At 38.9% G+C, this 16860-nt stretch overlaps 1 pseudogene; it reads left to right on the plus strand.

Moving 5' to 3' along the window:
- Nucleotides 1–927: 927 nt before the first annotated feature.
- Nucleotides 928–1045, plus strand: LOC114841698 (annotated as a pseudogene).
- Nucleotides 1046–16860: the final 15815 nt, after the last annotated feature.

Genomic DNA, 16860 nt, shown 5'->3' on the forward strand with positions numbered 1-16860 from the left:
CCAGTGGCTGTCAGGTGTCGATGGGGGGGCCGTGATCGCAGCGGGAGATCAAAACTCACGTGCCCAAGACAAATCGTCTACAATTCTTCGTTTCACGCATGAACGAGACTGTTAATTTTTATAAGTGAATTGCGGATTCAATTCCGTCATTTCCGCTTCCGGAGAGACGGGGCTTTCGCGATGGGGATTCCAATGGCGGATGGAAATGAATGTTCATAATATGGTAATGGGATTTGGAATTAACATGACACTCGGGGAGAACTATTATTATTAAAATCAGTAGCGTTTTGTGATAATTTTTTTTTCAATCAGGCATCGAGGGGTAATTACCGGATGAGAGGAGATGCGAGTTGACAATGAGGAGTCCGGAAGAATTCGGAATTGAGTGCATTCGGATATATTTTTTTAACGGTGGTGCGCGGTAATTTATGCACTGGGGTTATTAAACGTAATTCGAGATTATCTGATGACTTCCGGTTCACGGGTTCGGAGGTTGTGGGGTTTACGGTTATGCGGGGAACAATGAGGGATTTGTTTAGGTGCGATTGAAGAGTTTGATATGATTTTTTTTGAATAATTAAGGGCAATGAGAGGTATTTGAGGTGGAAATGGGCTTGGGGTCTTTGGCTTGGTGGGGGGATTTGAAGAGAAATTTTTTTTCTAAAAAAAGTATGGGCAATATCTCGAAAGGAAAATGAGAAGTCGAACACGGCGCATGTCTCGAGCGAACGGAGTAAGTAAGGCGGCTTTCATGAGTGCAAAAAAATAAAATAAAAAATGATAATGACAAATTCAGAGAATGCATTCATCACTGTTATTATTTTAGCTTTAAAAATTGAAAAAATAAAGTGCCAACGGCACGTGGTGTTCCCAAGCGGTCACCCATCCAAGTACTAACCACGCTCAAAAATGTTTTATTAGTTTATAATGAACGGCCACATCACGCTGAGTCGCCAGTTCTCGTCCGATCACTGAAGCTACGCAGCGTTGAGCGTAATTAGTACTTGGATGGGTGACCGCTTGGGAACACCACGTGCCGTTGGAATTTTTTTTTCATTTTTAACATTAAAATAATCATAATTATCAGTGATAAATTTTCTAAATTTATTATATTTTTTTGTAACAAATATAATATTATAATTATTATTATCTTATAATACGTATTATTATAATATTATTATATTTAGAATAATTATAATAAATAAAAATGAATAAATAAATAAATTGAATCGAAAAAATTAATTATTTAAATTTTGTTGTCGGATTCTTAAAATATTTTCAAACCGTTCACCATCGCGATTCAAATTCAGAGCTGTAGATTTAAAATAACAAAATCACTGTAAAATGTCAGGAAACTTGGCGTCCAACCGGGCTTGAATAAAAAGCACTGCACTGCAGAAAAAATAGCCAAAGTACTAGGAAATCCTAAAACTAAGCTAAAAATGTTCTCCCCCTTCCAAAGATAAACCTCAAGATCCTACCAATGAATCGTGCAATCAATTCCCTTCAATATCCAAATGCAAATACTAATAAACCACCACCTACACCCTCAGCCAGGCTTTCCCCCCGTGTGGGCGTTTCATAATCTCGAATCCCACCTATTCTCCTGATCTGCCATTCGCCTCTCGCGCGAAAATAACAATTTCCCGATAATGTCACTCGTCCTCCAATCATTTTTCACAATTTGCCGTAATCCAGTTTCCCTTTTTCCGCCTTCCACCGTTCAATCTCCCCCTCCCCCCCCGCGGTGTCTTTTTTTCCTGAGACGTTTGGATATGGAAGGTGCCTCCGTAACGGATTTTAATTAGCGACATATCACGTCGCTGGAGTCAGAATCCCGTAGCGTCGAGCAAGAGAGATAGACATTGGGTGAGTAGACAGACGCCTCCAGCTTATTGATTGTATATTTTACATTTAATTCGCTTGCCAATGGTTCACCAGGCGGAGGAAAGGGAGATTGTGAATCGAGAAAACAGGGACCCCGGGTGTGCAATAGCTGTCAAAGCTTTTCTCGATTTTTTTAAATCCCCCTTGTAAAATGAGACAAGGCACAACGTGGCCCATGTAGATAGTCGGATGGTCGCTGAGAGCTACCGTAGGTGAAGGATGAGGAAAGAAAGAGAGAGAGAGAGAGAGAGAGTGAGAGAGAGGAGGAGGAGGAACGTGAATCGCAGGGGGTCCCCCTGACATGACGAGGCAGGGAATTGCCGGAGATGTGTGTGCCCTCCGTCACGTGCCGTGCATTAATATTGTGCAATTATATGAGTTACTCTTGAAGACTTTGAACTGCATCTGAGGATTTTTTTCTCAGATTTTTCATGTGGGAACAGGTTGCAAAGTGCTGAGGCACTCATTGAAACTCATTTGTCTCATTAAATTGGATATTGAAGTACTTATTACACTTGAATTTTTGGGGTCAAGTATTAGGAGTAGACTTGAGTAAGCCTCGAATGAATAAATAAGTAAGGACTTGATTCAAGTAGGAGAATGCTTGATTCAAGTAGTGGAACACTTCATTCAGATAATGGAATACATGATTCAAGTAATGGAATATTTGATTCAAATAGTGAAAGAGTTGACTTCAGTACCGAAATACTTGATTCAAGTAGTGAAATACTTGATTCAAGCAGTGAAATACTTGATTCAAGTAGTGAAATACTTGATTCAAGCAGTGAAATACTTGATTCAAGTAGTGAAATACTTGATTCAAGCAGTGAAATACTTGATTCAAGTAGTGAAATACTTGATTCAAGCAGTGAAATACTTGATTCAAGTAGTGAAATACTTGATTCAAGCAGTGAAATACTTGATTCAAGTAGTGAAATACTTGATTCAAGCAGTGAAATACTTGATTCAAGTAGTGAAATACTTGATTCAAGCAGTGAAATACTTGATTCAAGTAGTGAAATACTTGATTCAAGCAGTGAAATACTTGATTCAAGTAGTGAAATACTTGATTCAAGCAGTGAAATACTTGATTCAAGTAGTGAAATACTTGATTCAAGCAGTGAAATACTTGATTCAAGTAGTGAAATACTTGATTCAAGCAGTGAAATACTTGATTCAAGTAGTGAAATACTTGATTCAAGCAGTGAAATACTTGATTCAAGTAGTGAAATACTTGATTCAAGCAGTGAAATACTTGATTCAAGTAGTGAAATACTTGATTCAAGCAGTGAAATACTTGATTCAAGTAGTGAAATACTTGATTCAAACCGTGAAATACTTGATTCAAGTAGTGAAATGCTTGATTCAAGCAGTAAAATACTTGATTCAAGTAGTGAAATACTTGATTCATGCAGTAAAATACTTGATTCAAGTAGTAGAAACCTTCATCAAACGTCACGTGCCATGTATCAATATTCCTCAATTCCAATACTTTACCTCAAAGACTCACCCTTCCAAATGCACCGGACTGCATCCCAAGAATTTTTTCCCCATTTTTTTTCTCTGTAAAAACATTTCAATCATTGGAAAAGCCATACTCAATAATATTAAGGATCATATTTTTTTGCAATTACATATGTAGCAGTTCGCAAAATGCTCAGTCCACCCATCAAAACTTATTTAATAATTTATATTATGCGCACGGAACATAAATCGAATGGAGCGGTAAAGAAGACCATGATATATGAGCTAATTTGACGTATCGCTAAGAGTGGCCACCGATCGTTGGATCGCCCGGCAACCCATGTATGGCCGAATGACCGACGCGACTGTAAATTACTGGCACTGGACCGCGTAAAAAGCCCCCCCCCCTCCCCCTCGCTCAATTCCATCATCTCTCTCCGCTGCATAGTCCTTATACCTTGCTTTCTTATTCCCTTGCATCTGCAAAAATTCTCCATCTCGCGCTTGACCATTGAGCCCGATGGACTCCAGCGCCAATCGGTTCTCCTCTCATCGACACTCGTCAGAAATTCAGAACCGAGAAAGGGATCGAACTGACCGGAGAGTCAGAATCAATCGATTTGCAATGGCTTCACATGCAAAAAATGCAGATTAGTCTACCGCGAAGGGGGACCTTTTCCATAAACTTTCGTTTCGTCGAAATCATACATAAGAGTATATCTGTATAGTCGAATGATTCGTCGATTTCAGTCTTTTTTTTTTGCTAACCCTGTGATTTCGGGGGTCGCGGAACAGATGCTTTCTCTCTTTGTTTTTGGAAGAGGGCGCTGGAGGTAGGAGCGAGGCGCAAAGAACGAAGTAGAAAACGGTAAAAGTTATTTGGGCGGAAGGGCAGGAGAGGGAGATACTCAGAGTTTTGGTCACCAGACAGCTTCATCTCGGCGGTGGTCCTTTTGGTGCTAATGTAAAAACTTGACTAGCGTTTAGAATGCCCCTGGTTTTCGCGGACAAATATTATATCACCCAAAAACAAACTAAGATGTTGCGAGTAATGTGGGTGATGTTGATTTTTTAATTGTGGGCTTTGTAGATTTTGGGGAGTGGAAGTTATGACTTGGGGGGGGGTTGATTAGTGGTTAGTTGATTAGTGACTCGAGAAGAGTCTATAGAGTCGCGGAAAAATTGATTGAAGTGTTATGAGTAGTTGACGAAAACAGCAGAAGACTTGATTCAAGTAGGGGAATACTTGACTGAAGTAGTAAAATACTTGAATCAAGTAGTGAAATACTTGATTCAAGTTGAGGAATGCGTGATTCAAGTCGTGGTACACATGATTCAAGTCAAGTAATGCGTGATTCAAGTAGTAAGATACTTGATTCAAGTGGTGAAGACTTGACTCAAGTATACAACTTCAAGATTCAAGTAAATAATAAAATACTTGAGTCAAGTACGACGAGTATTTTAAATAAATAGCCAAATACTTGACTCAAGTTACAACAAAAATCAATTCAAGTTCTATAAATACTTCACTCCAACTTTCCCTGAACTTCATTCAACTGCAAGTACTTGCAAACAAGTATCCAATAATATCTAGAAAATTGCGTCACCATTAAAAATCCTATTCTCCATTAAAATCAAGTACTTCCCAATTTTCTCCCCAACTTGATTCAATCCCCACACCATTTTCTCGACCAAACGAATATCCTCCCAAAATGTAAATTTATGAATAAAAAAACTCATCCCCCAAAACTCGTTCTCCGTTTCTCAAAATGAATTATCACTCCCTTCAACTCCATTTACGGAAATTCCCAAAATTCTTAAAACTCGAAATAACAAAATCCCCCATTCCCATTAAACAAACCAGTTAATTCACCTCGATTTTTCCCTCTCTCAATGCCTCCGATCGATCATTCTCACTGAAAAACATTTAAAAATGTAAACTCGATTGTAAATGATTTAATTAAGGATTTACTCAACTGGACTGTTAATTATCACTGTCCCTCGCACTAGGCAATGATTGTAAACCAGTGGACATAATTCATGGTAAAAATCAAGAATAAGGAGGGGGGTGGAGGGGGGCAGAAAGATGTTGCTTGCCCACCCACTGTGTTTGCTCAGTGAAAACGATTTAGCTTGATCATTTCGATCGCGCCGGCTCTCCTTTATGTGCATATTATGTATTTATTATGGTTGGGGCTACCGAGAAACGAGCGACAAAACCGTAGTCGAAGAGGACTCCACATCTCTCCCTTTAAGAGGGAGAAGAGCCAGAAGCCGTCCTGCTGGCTCGTCGTTTCTCCTCCTCCCTCCCTTCTCTCATCCCCCTTAAGGCTCATTAATTGACACCGAGATACTTGGCACGACGACCTTGGGTGGTCCAACTTCTATTCTATATACCTGATTCACTCGCTGATGGCTCGTGTGTGCGCTACATCAAAGCACCTGCTGCATCTACAGATTGTCTCAATGCATCAATTATTTTTTACCTCATGACTTTAACTCTGTCATTGAATTATTATCATTGATGAGTGATGCAAAAAATTGATCATTAGTTGTGACTCACTGAACGATTCTCAATTATTAAAATCGATAGAGTCATAGGCGTTCACCATGTGCCTCGTGAAATTCACTTTTTAGAACTATAAAGAAGTTCCACCGGAGGATTGGATTTTAGATGATGAAAAAATATTGCCTAGTCAAGTGAATGCATTTCAATGTAAAAAGCGAGGTCAGGAGGGTTGCGAAGGTCTAAAATCCTTAATAGTAATTTACCTATTCTATAAACCTGAATCACTCGCTGATGTCTCCTGTGAACGCTACATCAAAGCACCTGCTGCATCTACAGATTGTCTCAATGCATCAATTATTTTTTACCTCATGACTTTAACTCTGTCATTGAATTATTATCATTGATGAGTGATGCAAAAAATTGATCATTAGTTGTGACTCATTGAACGATTCTCAATTATTAAAATCGATAGAGTCATAGGCGTTCACCGTGTGCCTCGTGAAATTCACTTTTTAGAATTATAAAGAAGTTCCACCGGAGGATTGGATTTTAGATGATGAAAAAATATTGCCTATCCAAGTGAATGTATTTCAATGTAAAAAGCGGGGTCAGGAGGGTTGCGAAGGTCTAAAATCCTTAATAGTAATTTACCTATTCTATAAACCTGAATCACTCGCTGATGTCTCTTGTGAGCGCTACATCAAAGCACCTGCTGCATCTACAGATTGTCTCTCAATGCATCAATTATTTTTTACCTCATGACTTTAACTCTGTCATTGAATTATTATCATCGATGACTGACACAAAAAATTGATCATTAGCTGTGACTCATTGATCGATTCTCAATGATTAAAAACGATAGAGTCATAGGCATTCACAATGCGCCTCGTAAAATTCACATATTCTACCCATAAATAAGTTTCACCGTAGAATGAGATTTCAGATGATAAAAAAAATATTCCCTATTCCCGGCGAATGTATTACTCAATTTATATTCTCGTTTGTATTTCAATGTGAAACAGTAGGAGAATAAAAGGTATATGGTATTCAGGTCGAGTTGGGTGATGTGTAGTTTAACGAAAAGTTATGATGACAAATACAGAATGTGTAATTTGTGAAAATGCTACCGTATTATATTACCGTTTTATCATGCCACGGCATTACAGTATGATCACGTACTTGACACCGTCCAGCAATATGGGATTTTCCGCGTGCAAGAGAGAGAGAGAGAGAGAGAGAGAGAGAGAGAGAGAGAGAGAGAGAAGGAGAGGTTATAACAAGCGTTTATATCTCTGTTTGACCCCCTCTCTCGTTCGCCTCTCCCCCGCCGCACTCCCACTATCCTTTGGGTGCGTGGGAACCAGTATCGCGTATGGAATCGTTAAGAGTTTGTTGTCACGTTACTTTGCCACCACGGATATGCGGATATTTAAACCAGGTAGCGCAAGCATGCACTTGCGCGATGGTTTTGGTCATTGCTTTGGAGATTCACAATTTTTTGCTGTTGTTTGAGGGAGGGAGACAGTCACGGAATTTGTGTAAAGCAAAATTACTTGATTCAAGTAGTGGAATACTTGATTCAAGTAGTGGAAAACTTGATTCAAGTAGTGAAATACTTGATCCAAATACTGAAAAACTTGATTCAATCAGTGAAAAGCTTGATTTAAGTCATGAAAAACTTGATTCATTGAATGAAAAACTTGATTCAAGTAGTGGAATATTTGATTCAAATAGCGAGATACTTGATCCTGGTCCTGAAGCTACTTAATTCAAATGAAGAGATGCTTCATAAAGTATTTTTTACTTGAATCAAGTCTCAATAGCTTTGATTCAAGTTGATTCTGTGACTTGATTCAAGTCGCATTGATACTTTATTGAAGTGGGGGGAATACTTGACGCTCAGGCAAGAGTAGTGGCTCTAATGTACTATCATCACTGGAACTTGGATTTTTGGAGTCAAGCACCTCCCCACTTGAATCAGGGACTTGAATCAAATATTAAACTATTTCAATCAAGATCTTTCCGACTTGAAGGAAGTCGATACTGCATGAAACAGATTTTTTGGGTTGACAACGTCCATCAGTTCAAGTCAAGTTCCTACTTGAACAAAGTAGACTATTTACTTGAATTAGGCTGATGACTACTTGAATCATGATTTAATCCAATGCTTCAATATGATATTGAGTAAATAACGAAAAGTGGTTTTTGGCCGGAATTTCAGATGAAATCGTCGGTTTGAATTCCACTGTTTCAGTTCATTAATAACAATGAGCCCGACTGCAGACAATTCTCAGCATTACTGAGGCCTGAATCATTGACAAGTTTAAGGTAAGAAGCATGTACCTCGTGGCAGGCAAACAGCCGCGACACTACCTTTCCCACTTGGTTTACCGGCATTGCCCTAGAATTATATTCCACCGCATTTCTCCGTCCCACCTTCTCTCACCAATTTACCATATTCCTCGCGAGCCTCTTCATCTCTCTCTCTCTCTCTCTCTCTCTCTCTCTCTCTCTCTCTCTCTCTCTTTCTCTCTCTCTCTTTCTCGTCGTACATTCCCGACACTCGTGCCGATGAACACACGTGAAAATCCTTCCTCCAAAATATGTGCGATGCGAAATACAACTCGCGGCACCTCGTATCCCAAATTTTCGGTGGAGGAATAAATTCAGGAGGGGAGAGGGGGCACACTGGCAACCTACGCCCCCGTCACGACACCATTATGCTTTCATGAACATTAAAGCTCTCGTCGGGTAAGTGGATGAGATCAATTTGGTCGAGGCATCCTTCAACATGATAAATATTTCATGCGTGTGGGGGTTCTTTTTAATGTTTGCGGAGAGTCCGGAAGTATTTTTACACTGAATATTGTGGGGGTAGCTTTGACGTCTTTTAATGATAGTTCAATCACCGTGAGGGGTTTCTGGGGGGAGGGAAATCACGAGAATTCAATGAATTTTTAACATTTTTTTAGGTATCGTGGGACACTTAGAAAATTACTCTTGAAATTTCAAGTGAACAATCTTGGAATTTCCAACAACGAATCATTTACATGGAATTTTCATTGATATTGTTATTGATAAATCAGTCGATGTTCTTGAATATTCAATGAAATTTGATTTCTGAGGTTCATACGACACTGAAAATTACTGAAAATCATGAAAATTCAGGCGACTTTTCTTCTGACTTTTCAATCTGTTACTTAATTTTTTTGATAGGTTTGAAAATCCAAAATATCATTGAAAATTCAATGATCATTCATAATAAAAAACCTAATTTTATTGAATTTCCAAGACGAATCAGGAATTCCATGAGCAATTTAGTCTGAAATTGAATTCAAGTTCAGAATATTGAGAATTCAAATGCATCTGTTACTTAAATTCGACAACAATTCTAACAGCTGGACAACCGATTTTGAAAAACATTTGGAAGTTCTAAAAATTAATATAGGAATTGGATTTCAATCCATATTATAAGGAGTTGATATCCTTTCTAAAAAAAACGGGCAATATCTCGAACGAGTGGAGAGAATAGGGCGGTTTTCATGAGTGCAATCGTGTTGCGGCGGATTTTCATGAAGTCCACCCAACAAACAAAAGAGAATTGAATACAATTCTATGAAACATGAATAAACGAATCATAATTGTCCAAATGATTTAGGTCAGAGGAAAATAGAATAATTCTACTTTCTTAATATTGCGTTTACTAAGGTTTTCTTCGAACAAAGTTGATTAGAATTAATAGCTAGAATTATGAGATTATCTCACATTTTTGACGTTAAGGATAGGAGAATCTGAATGCAATATAGTGAAAATGATGATCGATTTTTTCACTTTGAACAAATAATATTAATATCCAAATACAAAATTTCTGATATGAATAAAAAGAAGCTGTGACTCAATATTCCAAATGAAGTTTTAATTTTTAATTTGGTGCTGAAAACACGAGATGACAGTATTCTAAGCACGGAATTATATTGATGAGATGACCAACAGATTAATTGAATTACCGTGTGAACTAACTAAAAATTGATAACAGTGTGGCCACGCACTTTTGCCAAAGTATCAACAAACATTGAATTCCAGAAATTCACGCTCTAAAGTGTGTTCTAGAAGGAATTGAATTGTAATTATGATTAAAATCTTATTCAGTGAGTATAGGAATTGGAACATGAGCAAGTCACTAGCTGTAGTATGAAAATTTAACAACTGATAAATTGGAACAGGAAAAAGGCCAGAATAAAAGCCACAAAAAATCAAAAACAAAACATCTACATCTCCCCATAATCTCCCAGCCTGTTTAATCCCATCGCCAATATTTCCATCCCCCGATGTCCGAAACACCAACAGAAATAAAGAGAACGTGCATGTAGATCCGACCAATCGTTGAATCAAGTTTATTTCCGCGTCCTGAGGGATCGTCTCTTCGCTCTGACGCCGTCCCCTCGCCCGGAGTTCCTCTCCGTCAAGCAAAAGGGAAACTGTACTGGAGCAAAGGGCGACCGGGGCAGAAGGGAGGGAGGGGGAGGGGACGAGGTGATAGCGGGACGAGGTGGGGCCAAAGGCAGGAGGGATGGAGGTGGGGTTGGTACGGCAGTTTTGCACATAAATCTGGTCTTCCTACGGGAACAGGTTCTCAGGGGACACGAACAGGACAGCACGGAAAGGACTTGAAGCACTCTTTTCTTTATTGGACCGCTGAGAATGTCGTTGTCAACTCTCGTCTTTGCGAGGCCGAGAGAAGAGACTGGTGATGTTGTTTTTTTTTTCTTTAAAATTCGAGTAAAAAAAGTTCACTCTCCCTCTCCGGTGCTTCAACAATTTATACGTTTTCCATGGGATTTACTTTGGTTGACAGTTTTGTTCATGGAAAATGGGAGATGCCTGTATCATTTTGAATGCCTCAAATTAAATTTGACTTTCAGAACTCGCGAAAGTCTGATGTCGCAAATTAAGACTTTCAACGCTGTCAAATTGACACTTTCACAGGTTTCAAGTTGAGAGTTCGAAAATCTCAAGTAGAAACTTTCAAATTTTTCAAGTTGAGACTTTAAATGTCTCAAATTAAAACCTTCCAAAGTCACTTGCGACTTTCAAAAGGCTTATATTGAAATTTCCAAGTCTCAAATTGAGACCTTTGAAACTCAATTTAAGACGTTCAGGCTACAGACTAAAATTTTTCAAAATCTCATCTTGAGACATTTAAAATCTCTGAATAAGATATTATATTTTTCAGTGAAGTTGAGTCCGGAAAGTGTCAACTTCAAAATTTTAAGTCTCTATTTGAGATCATATGTCTTAAAATATCAATCTAATTTTTTTTGGGCCACTATATCAGAAAAAAATGTAACATTCAAATTGATTGATCCCCTTACACTCACTTTTACCTCGCAGTTCTCAGAATTCGTGAAACCATCCCCGAAATTCCCATTACAATTCAGAATAAAAAATGAAGAATGGAAATGAAGAAAAAAACATTGACAGAAAAAATGTTTGGATTTATTAGAGTGCGTGGTGAGAAAAGAATTCGTATGAATGCGCGCACATTTTTCCATACATGCGGAGGATGAGAGAAAAAAGCCGGCGAGGGGCGGGTGGAGGGGGGAGGGGGGTAGAGACATAAAAAGATCCGTTGGAGTCCACCGAGAGCCCAAGAGATGGCAGTCCACAGCCAATCTCGCTCATCCCAAAGTGTCTTTCCAATACACGGGTATACAGGGATAGAGAAGGTGTATTGGTTTCGATGAGCACAACCGCTGGCTGTCCTTTATTCCGTCTTTGAGGCTTATTGATATCGAGGCAGTGTATTCTATGCAATTTCCCATTTTCTGCGAGGGTGAAAAAATTTCTCATCATGGAAACTAGAAATAATTCATGATGGAATCCTTTGGAATCATTCCTGATGATTCAATTGGCCTTTTTTATTGTTTTTATTTTTTAAGGGGTCTCACTTTGTCAAAAGTTTTGTGATCCTTTTCGCAAAAAAACGATTTATCTTGAGACTTACGATCTCAAATTAAGACTTTCAAAAGTTTCAAATGAAGATTTGTAAAGTGAAGAATAATCTGGCTCTGTTCGGTAATTTGAAAAAAATCATGAATATTCAGCATCATTCAAATGAGATTTTGCATAGATTTATAATTTTTTTAAACATTCGTTGTTTATAAGTAAATAATTGAAATTGTTTCAACTTTCAGAAACCTTATTTTTTTACGATTCCGAACAAACGATTTTTATGGTGAAAATTGATTGTTTATAAATTATTTATAGAAAATGGTCGGAATGTTCAAAAATTGCAATTTTCAAATAATTTCATCAATCTTTCTCTAAAAGTAAACTTTCTAATTTTTTTTCGATTTTTAAAATACTTTCTAACGCTTCAATATTGAGATTTAAATTCAGACCTGCAAAGTCCCTCTCTATATAATAAAAAAAATAAGGAGGTTTATAAATTCAGAAGACGCCCCTAATTCTCACCTTTACCTGTGACCCTGATGATGTCATTGAAAATGAATTATTATATCTACCTCTCTGATATGTAGATATCTCTATAGGTTTATGTGAGAATTATATGGGGATCATGTAGGGGTCTAATTCAATGGGGGTCAAACCCTTAAAAAATAATAATAAAAGTATACCTCATACTATTCTGTATAAAAATAAAAATCTCAATTTTTCAAAGGAGGTAAATGATTCTATAATTTTTTTTGTATATAATACGAACACCTACACGTACCCAAGAAAATTGGGGGGGGGGAGGGGACGCAGCCCCCTGGGGTTGGTGAGCGAAGCGAGCAAGGCGCGGAGCCCCCCTGGAGTTGGCGAGCGAAGCGAGCCAGGAGCGGAGTCCTCTAATACATAATAAAATCATTGTAAAATGTCCGGAAACTTGGAATCAAATGGAGCTCAAATGAAAGCTCTGATGTTCGACTACAAAACAATAAAAGCATTTCATTGAAGAAAAAATAGCCAAAGTACTTGCATATCCTTGAAGAAAACTTCAAGCTGAGCTTCGCAAGTCTCAAATTGAAACCATACAAACTCTCAAATTGAGACTTTACCAACTCTCTCAACCCAAGAATTTTAGGCTCTAAATTAAGACTTTTAAAAGTCTCATTTCGGAATTTAAAAATAAATTTTTTTTTGATGTTCCTAAAACAAAATCCAAACAAATCTCCATTTCTCATTTTTCTTAAACTCCTTATAATTCCGTTGACGGCATCCCCCCCATATGAACTCAAACCTGATCACCCAAATCTGTCAACAACGAGACAAAACAATTTCCCATGAACACCATGAAGATACCCCCCACCCCCACAAGATTCCTCTGAGGGTTGGATTCTGCTGTATCTTGGGCTAGACCTCGGAATTTCATCATCGCCACACTCTCATGCAAGTAATCATCCCAGTGATTCGGAATCCCCTCTGGATCAAGATACACTGTCTCACCAGGCACAAAGTACCGGCGCGGGAAGGGGGGGGGGGATAGATTAAGTGTACTGTCCATAACAGTTGTATAAAGGAGAATGCAGTGCATGAAAAGACCGAAGTGAAATGCTCAGACGACGCTTACTAATAATTTAATTATAGCCTTTGTGCCAGGAGGAGGTCCGCGAGGTAGTGCCATCCAGCGATGCAAATTAACTCTTAAATAGTAACCCGTCTGCAAATTCTGTAACGTCACGTGCCATCTAAAAACTGCTAGTCGGAAAAATTTCATAATTTATGATATCATCCGTCACATGCTAACGTGAAAATAACACACACGAGAGGAGTCTAGGGCTTTGTATGACATATTCAATACAATTATCTGTCTGTGTTTTTCGGTGTAACACGTGTGAGATGGTGTACAAGACTGGGGAGTAAATCAACAACCAGCTGAATGTATGAATCATTGGTGAAGAGAAATAAATGATTTTGAAGGGGGTTTTATTTGGTCATGATAATTAATGCTGCAAATTAGGTTGATTATGGATGATGTGGCGAGATGATGGAGTCTGGACATTTATTTTGGGAATTGGAGGGAAGATGCGCATAAATCAAAACGAAAGGTCGCATCTGCCGAGAATCATCTCTACGTATGCGACGTTTTCCTATTAGTAATTTGCTAAATAGACCCTGGAAGTGAAGCTGTCCCGGATTCAGACAAAGAGATACGCCTTTCTGGCACTAGTCGACACCGAAAAGTATCATTTTGGCGCAGACGATCTTTCCGTTTTCGGCAAGCGATTGAATGTCTCTGAGGATGATTGCAGAGCATGACTAGAACATGCCGACAAGCAAAGCATCATCTCCAACATCATCATGATGATTGAAGATCCTGCAAGACATGCCCCAAACCATCCCTACAAACCCATGATGAATACCTCCCAGCCAACCATGCTTCTAAAAGCCCCATCCACCAAGAAACATGATTAAAATAATTAATCTCCCCACTTAATCACAATATCCATTACCCCAAGGATAATTATCACCTCAAATCATGAAAATTACGTGTAACCCATGTACAGAACGATGTAACGATCATATTTTCCACTGGTGGCGTTAAAATGATCATTTGGTGATGACTAATATCGCAAATCAAGTTCATTGCACATGATGTGATAATGATGGAATCTGGACATTCATTTTAGGAATCGAATGGAAGATGCTCTTTAGTCAACACGAAAAGTCGTATCAAACAGAAATCAGATATGTATCATTTTGGCGTAGATGATCTTTCCGCTTTCGGCAAGCGATTGAATGTCTTCGAGGATGATTGAAGAGCATGACTAGAACATGCCGACAAGTAAAGCATCATCTCCAACATCATCATGATGATTGAAGATCCTGCAAGACATGCCCCAAACCACCCCTACAAACCCATGATGAATACCTCCCAGCCAACCATGCTTCTAAAAGCCTCATCCACCAAGAAAGATATGATTAAAATAATTTATCTCCCCACTTAATCACAATATCCATTACCACAACGATAATTATCACCTCAAATCATGAAAATTACGTGTAACCCATGTACAGAAAGATGTAACGATCATATTTTCCACTGGTTGAGTTAGAAGACGAGTAAACGTGACAAGTGCGTGGGCAACGGGACAGAGTTATGGGATTATAACGACGGTACATCGTTGCCATTAACACCATCAACGTGTGAGATAGAGACCCCAAGAATTTCACAAAGTAGTTTCCAGCCTCCACCAGACCAAGCAAAACGACTACAATACGTGTTATTCATTTTTCGTTGGAATGACATTACGCACCGAATTGATGTGCAAATCTTCAAGGAAGGAGGAACATGATCAGTGGCTAACGTTCATTGGCTGATTGTGAAACCCAATAGTTCTAAATTAATCACCATCGCTAATAGCACAGACGGTTTTTTTGTCAGGAAGCATAAGAAAAAGGAGGGAGAGGGTATCAAATGCTGGTACATGCCAAATGAAGAAATGATGATGAGAACAATTGGATGAAAGAGAGAGATAGACGGGGCTTGGGGGAAGTATTTAAGATGTCGAACGAGTGGTACCCGGCATTCCGCCAGGGACATGAGAGTGAGGATTGGGTGTTGTTTGATACCCCGAGAAAAAAGAAAAGAGGGAGGGTTATAAGGCAAAACGACGTGTATATGGGCTGTCTGACTATCTAAAATTATCCCGAACGATGGATGAACAATGGTTACATAAATAGAACACAATATGCGCGGCAACCAGAGAGAAAGAGAGGGGAATACGTTGAAAAGTCACTCGGGTATCTCATGGCACGCGTGCCACTACTTTTTACTTTCAACAATTTTTTCTCCATTTGTAGGGTGAGGTCTCCACCATTGGAGAAAAAAGTGTGGAAAAATAAGGCGAGAATTTGGGAGTTCTTTTTTCACATTTTTCTGAATGGATTCCAGTTGAACCTTCGCGATACTGTGCATCACCGATGATCGCGTAAATTTTAACCATCAACAAAGGAGAGGAGGGCAAGGAGTTGGCACTTTTCGTCTTCAAGTCCTATGTGCCACGATGGAACGATATATATTCGTAGTGCCAGGGCGTGTTGTGATATTAATACAATCACGGATCACTCCCGGGTTAGCGCTCGGGGCCGGTGCTCTGGCCCGACGAGTGTGCAGACACTAGATTGTCTGAATCGGGGTGAACGACTTTATATAGCGTATAGTAGTTCGTTACTCCTCTCATTTTACTTTTATTTAACATTGAGTTTTGATGATTATTTCTTTTTAGGTTAGCAAGATTTGCTTGTTCAGCATTTTGGGAAATCAAAGGGATGAGGGTATTTCGCTGTTGTGTCTGGCGAGATGAAGGAGGGCCTTCACGTCATTTTTTGGGTGAACAATGGTTTCTGATCGGAAGAGTCGAAATGATGGAGGTTGCGCAGTTATTTTAGGAATTGCATCGATGATGGTTGTGCATTTAAACGAAAGGTTGTAATGGGAAGTCTCATGGCCAGGCGGAGACGGACGCCCTTGCGGTATTAGTCAACTTGGAAAAGTATCATTTTGGGGTGAAGGATCTTTTCGGTGTTGACAAGCGATTGAATGTCTTCGAAGATGATTGAAGACAAATAATCCATGATCTCAAATGACTGACCATCCTGCAAGACATGCTCCATCCCTTCCAGAAACTGCATCAGTCTGGTGAGATGAGCTAGGATCTTGACGCCAAACTTGATAATCACAATGAGTTCTGATTAGAAATAGCCAAAATGTTGGTGGCCGGACAGTTATTTTAAAAATTGAATCGAAGGCGGTTGTGAATTAAAACAGACGGTCATAACGGCAAGTCTCATGTTCAGAGCCCTTGTGATATTAGTCAACTTAGAAAAGTTGACGACAATTGAATGTCTTTACTGAAGAATGACTAGAACATTCTAACAAGCAATCCATGATCTCCAACATCATCATGAGGATTGAGAATCCTGCATTTGTAAAAATCAAAGAGATGAGGCTGTCCGCAATAGCCTCACGTCATATTTCCCGAAAACGAGTTCTCATC

Source organism: Diachasma alloeum, unplaced genomic scaffold (genome assembly GCF_001412515.2).
Source record: "Diachasma alloeum isolate Michigan unplaced genomic scaffold, Dall2.0 Dall_scaffold_00186, whole genome shotgun sequence".
Classification (NCBI taxonomy): domain Eukaryota; kingdom Metazoa; phylum Arthropoda; class Insecta; order Hymenoptera; family Braconidae; genus Diachasma; species Diachasma alloeum.